Below are 6,549 nucleotides of genomic sequence, written 5' to 3'. Positions count from 1 at the left end.
AGTAATTAATGTTATAATCTTTACTTTAGGAAAATAGTGTTCTTCTAAAGTACAACAGCCTATATAAGTATTAGCAAAGATAGAGGTAAGGACTTAGCTAGATTAGGTGTACAGTCTGTTAAGTAGAGTAAGGGATAGTTAGGGTTTAAAAGGCAGGCTGTAGTTTGTCCCTATAGCTGTATAGGTAGCTAGGTATTACTAGTTAGGTAGACAAGAGTTAAAGGTATATATATTACAAGATATATAAAACAGCTTAATTGTTTTTAGAAAGAATTTAAGCTTCTTAGTCTATTATAAAGAATAAACTAAACATTAATTACAACCTTTAAACTATAGTTAAGATTAAGACTATATACATAGTAGTTACATGCTTGCATGTTTGCATACTGTTTTCTTTTGTAGCCTGCAAGCGCGCAAGCCTGTAATGTCTTATTAGACAATGCACTCTGCTAGGCACCTATCTATTAGGTGGCGCTATTCCTCTTCTGTCCTATTATATGGTCTGTTAATCGCAGGGTTAAGCGTCTTCAATCTAATATCGCCAGGAACGTGTGGGACAGCGAGCTGAGTCATTACAGCCTGTCTGTTGGCTGTAACAGTTATAAGCTTTAAAGCTTTTTAAAAGAACTTTAAAAAACAGCTTTATATTATTAAGTAGTCTATTTCTGCCTTAACTTTTATTATAGTAGTAGGAACTAAGAACTTACTAGCTTTAAAGCTTACCTAGAAGTCTAGAGATAGCTTAACTCTTTCCTGCCTAACGCTGCCTACAACCTGTAACCTTTTTAACTTAGTAATAAAATCTAACTAACTCTCTAATCTTCTACTATTTAATAAAAAATAGAAAGACCTACTTTTCTTTCTACATAAGCTCTAATATAAACTTAAAGAAAACATAAACTAATTTCTCTTTAAATACTTTTTATTACTATATGCTTACTTTTAACTTAACTATAACATAACAGCCTTAATTAACTTACTAATAAATAAGGATATTATTAACTTAGACTAATTTATAGTGTTTTTATAAGTAACTTATAAAGACCTAAATAAAAAGTTAACAGCTTTAAGTTACCTAAACACTTTATAATAAAAAAAAAAAAGCTTTACTTTACACTTTACTAAGTTCTACTAATTTGCATTTAATATAGGCTTAAATAAGATAGGTTTAATTATAGCCTTATATAACTCCCTCTTAACTAAACTGCAACGCGCTATAGTAGAAGAACCCCTTCTAAACAACTTTAACGCATATGTAAACTTAATTACTACCTATAATAATAATATAAGGTTTCTCTTTATATAAGCCTTAATACACCCCTAAACTAGCGCAGTTATAAATAAGGACCTTAATGTAATAAAAATTAATTTAAATTATGCTTTAGTTAGCTTTAAAAAGTGTAAAAATTATAAAAAAAAAAGTTAATAGTTTAAGTGTAGTAAGCATAGTTATATTTTTTAAAACTACTTTATTTCTCTTTTTTAAGTCTATGTAAGTAGCGCTGCTAGCACTTATTAAAAATTTTTACTATTTTAATTTTATTTTTATAAGGGCTTTAACTTATATTTAAGCTCTAATCTCTTTTACTACTCTTAACATAGCTGCAGCTATAGCAGTAGAAGCCTATAAAAAGGCTTATTCTAGGGCTAAGTTGCCCTTTAGAACTAATTTAACACTAAATTTTTACTAACTTATAAGCTAAGTTCTCTACTAATAACTAAAAGTACTAAGTTAATATTTTTATATATTTATAATAAAAAACTATATTAGCTTTAATATAAGCTTTTATTAACTTAAAAGTAAATAGCATAAGTTACATTAATAAAAAACTAGCATATAAACTAAATCTTTAATTAACACTACTTACCTAAATAATTTACCTAACTAGATTTAATAGAAAACAACTTAAAAAAGGTTTTATCTTTTATACTATAACTATTATAATTACTTACTAACACTATAAAGAGTAGATTAAGCTCTATGTAATAAACATAAAATATTATAATCTAATTCTAGAATAACTATAGCTATATTAGCATAAAGTTGCCTTTAATTACTAAGAGTAAGTTCTAAACTTTAACTTTTTTTAATGCTAAAATATATGCTTATGCTTACACCTAAATAACACCTAAGTAGCACTTAATATAGAAGGTTTTTAGACCTACTTTTTAATAACTTAGAGAAAAACTACCTAAGTAAAGCTAATAAGCTAGGCCTTTTACTAAAATAAGCTATATAAAATAATTTAATAACTACTTAAACTTAAAGAAAAGAAAGCTTTTAAGAAATTTTTACTTACTTAATTTAAACATAAACTAGAACTTAAATAGTAAATAGACATTTACTATATAAAACCTACTTTATTTATAACTCTAGCTTAATAACTAGATTATAAAATCTACATAGTTATAATTTCTAATATAGACTAAGCTTTAGCTCCCTAAAAACACACTAACTTAAAGATAATAGTCTCTTAAAACTACTATAACTTATTATATGTCTTTTTCTAAAATAAGTTTAATAAGCTTTTAATATAACATCTATATAATTACTAAATAACTTTTAAGCCTAGTAAATAACCTAGTTATAGGCTACTATATAGAATGTTACTAAACAAATTAAAAGTGCTTTAAAAATACTTTAATAAAAACTTAAAAAAAAGGTTTATTTAAGCTAGCTTTTTACTAGTAGTGTTACTTATACTATTTATAAAAAAACTTAAAAGTAGGCTTTAATTTTATATTAACTACTAAAAACTAAATACTATTACTATTAAAAACTAATACTTAATTTCTTTTTTATAAGAAACTTTAAGCTAACTAAGTAAAGTAAAGTATTTTATAAAGTTAGATATTATTACTACCTTTAATAAGCTAAAGATAGTAAAAGGTAATAAGTAGCTAATAGTGTTTTAAACCTAATATAGACTATTTAAGTACTTAGTAATGCCCTTTAGCTTAGCTAACACACCTAGTACTTTTTAATATTTTATAAACAACTTACTCTAACCCTACTTAAATGTGTTCTATACTATGTATATTAATAATATTCTAATCTATAGTAATAGCCTTTTAGAGTATAAACAGCATGTATACTTAGTGCTAAAGGCTATAAAAGAAGCAGGTTTATAACTTAATATAAACAAATATAAGTTCTACTAATTAAAAGATATGTATTTAGAATATGTAATTTTTATAAATAGCATTTAAATAGACCTTATTAAGGTTTAGACTATGCTAAATTAGTAATACTTAAAGAACATAAAAAATATTTAAGCTTTTATAAAATTTACTAACTTTTACTAATAATTTATTAACAACTTTTTATAGTAAGTAAGCTTTATAATTATACCTACTAAAAAAAAAATTTAATTTAACTTTAACTTAAATTACTAATAGTTTTTTAACTAGCTAAAAAAAGCTTTTACTAAAGCCTTAATACTCTACTACTTTAACTTTAAACTACTAATACTTGTAGAAGCTAATGCCTTAGACTATATAGTAGTAAAAGTTCTTTTCTAGACTAAGCTAGACAAGACTATTAGGCTTATTACATACTTCTTAAAAAGAATAAGTCTTGCAAAAGGTAATTATAAAATTTATAATAAAGAATTACTTACTATAGTACACTGCTTTAAATAATAGCAACCTAAACTAGAAAGTGCAGCGCATTTAATATAGGTTTTATCTAACTATAAGAACTTATAGTACTTTATAACTATAAAATAACTTAGCTACTAATAAGCTTATTAGTTTAAATACTTATTTTATTTTAATTTTAAAATTACTTATTATTCTAGTTAAAATAAAGAGAAACTAGATGCTTTTATAAAGTAATTTTAAAATATCTTTACTTAGAAAGAAGTGTAAAAAGCTTAACACTAAACTTTATTTTAACTTAAGCTATTTTTAGACCTTAACTTAAATAAATTAAATTAAATAATTAATTAAATTATTACTAATAAGTATTTAAATAATAAATTTATTTAAAAAACTTTAGACTTGCTCTAAAATAGCGCTAGTTAGTTAAAAAAAGTAACACTAGTTAACTATAAAAACTAAAATAGTAAGCTATATTACTATAACTAACTTATAATTCTTAATTTTAATAAACTAAGAATTAAACTACTTTAAATTATATATAACTTACTTATTAAAGAACACCTAGGCAGAGGAAAGACTCTTAACCTACTACAAAGAGAGTACTACTAGCCCTGCATGTTCTATACTGTACGCTAATATATATTATGTTGCTATACTTGCTGTAAAGTAAAAGCTTTTTAAAAAAAGTATAATAGCTTACTTAAACTACTTCTAATTCTTAAATAAGCTTAGAAAGATATATTAATTAATTTTATTATAAACCTACTTTTATCTAAAGAGTATATAAATATTATAGTAGTTATTAATTACTTAACTAAGTATTAATACTTAATACTATGTTCTTTTATAACTGCCCTTAATATAGCCTAGTTATTCTACTAATATGTATAGGTTTACTATAGCCTACCTAACATAATTATATTAGATAAAGGTACACAGTTTGTCTTAGCTTTCTAGAACAAACTTTATAAATAGCTCTAAATTATTTTTTATTTATTTATAGCTTTTTACCTAGAGACTAACAGCTAAACTAAGAACATAAACACTGTAATAAAATAAGTCTTATAAGTGTATATAAACTACTAGTAAAATAACTAAGTAAAATAGTTAGCTATAGCATAGTTTAAAGCTAATAACATAACATCTAAATTAATATAAGTATTTTTATTTTTAGTAAACTATAAATACTACTTTTAAATAAAATTTAAACTACTTTTAAATACCTTTTAACTAACTTATTAATTTATATAAGTAATAAATGTAAATAAACTTATTAATAAAATCTAAAATATATCTAAATATGTTTATAAAAAGCTTACATAGGCTTAAGCTTTTTAATAAAAGTATATAAACTAATTCTAAACCTCTGCCCCTGTGTATGTAGCTAGCAAGAAGGTCTAGCTAAACGCTAGAAATATCTAAATAAACTAATAATTAAAGAAACTTAATTAAAAAAACTTTAGCTTCTTTACAGTAGCCTATATAGTCTTATTACATGCTTACTAATTAATCCTACCTAACAGCATAAAGATACACCCTGTATTCCATGTATTATTGCTGCGCTAAGTAGCCTCTAAATCTAACTATCTATCTAGACAGCTAAACCTGCTACCTAAACCTGTTATTATAAATAATAAACTAAAATATGTTATAAAAGACATTAAATAAATTTAGTTTAACAAGAAAAAACATATCTATAAATACCTTATAAAATAGACTAGATACAACAAACTGTTGTAGGAACCTACAAAAGCCTTGTAAGAGAACTCTACAGTAACCTAATTCTACGCCTAATACCCATCTAAACTAAACCTGTACCCTAACAAAGACAACCTAATGCTAGAACTACTAATGTAAAGAATTCCCTTCCTAATAATAGGGGGGGTACTGTTACAGTATCCTCCCCAGATCCTAGACATAACTGTATTAGACGCGTACTAGAGTATTATTAGTGCATGTCTAACATAAATATAACATAACATAGACATAAACTTAAGTATAAACTGCTTTAACACTAACTAAACCTAGAACAGGCTTAATTTATACCTAAAGCGCTTAGACTTCTAAGCTAAGTATTTAATTGCTAATTTCCTCTTAAACCTTCCTATTCCTCACACAACGTCTTGTACCTACCATGATACCTCACGTAGTAATTGAACTAGACCTCCGTGAAGCTCTATAACCTTACTCGTGCACAATCGTGACAATCCCATACATCATATCCAAAACCCATCATTCATCTCAGGAAGCCCAGAAACAGTGCTTCAATCTGACAGTTTTAATCTAACAGTGTTAGGGATTAGCAGTTGCTTTGTCAGATATGCGCACCTACTGTCAAGACAGAAGGAACGTTTGACGAAAGCTGCTACATAGTACGAGCAATAGGCTCGAACAGTATGTTGCTGCAAATTGCTGCATGTTGCAGCATTTTGCAGCATTTTGCAGCATTTTGCAGCATTTTGCAGCATTTTGCAACATGTTGCAGCAAATTGCAGCATGTTGCAGGCTGGTCGCGCATAGGGCAAGTGTGCGAGGGACTCGGATCGGCAAAACAAAAAGCCGAGCAACACGAGTAGAGCAGAAAAAGGATCGATAAATCAACACAATCAATACAATCAATCAATCATCCCATACATCATATCCAAACCCATCATTCATCTCAGGAAGCCCAGAAACAGTGCTTCAATCTGACATGCTTACACACCTAAGTTGCTTACTTTTGCCAAGACCACACCACAATAAACTTTATTATAGCCTATAACAACCTGCTCTAGCACTATAGAGTAGAGTACAGCTTAGAATATTATTTAGATACTACTTCTACTTCTTGCTTACATGTTTGCATGTTATGCCTAGTCTAATTGCACTGTCTGCAGCGCCTTTAGAATTGCTTACCTACTTTAGCTTACACTTGCTTCTTTACCTTCTTCCTGTTACTGCGCGCTC

The sequence above is a fragment of the Lindgomyces ingoldianus genome, assembly GCF_010093535.1.
Source record: "Lindgomyces ingoldianus strain ATCC 200398 unplaced genomic scaffold BDR25scaffold_24, whole genome shotgun sequence".
In the NCBI taxonomy this organism is placed as follows: Eukaryota; Fungi; Ascomycota; class Dothideomycetes; order Pleosporales; family Lindgomycetaceae; genus Lindgomyces; species Lindgomyces ingoldianus.
The sequence above is the reverse complement of the archived record's forward strand: the minus strand, read 5'-3'. Positions refer to the sequence as shown.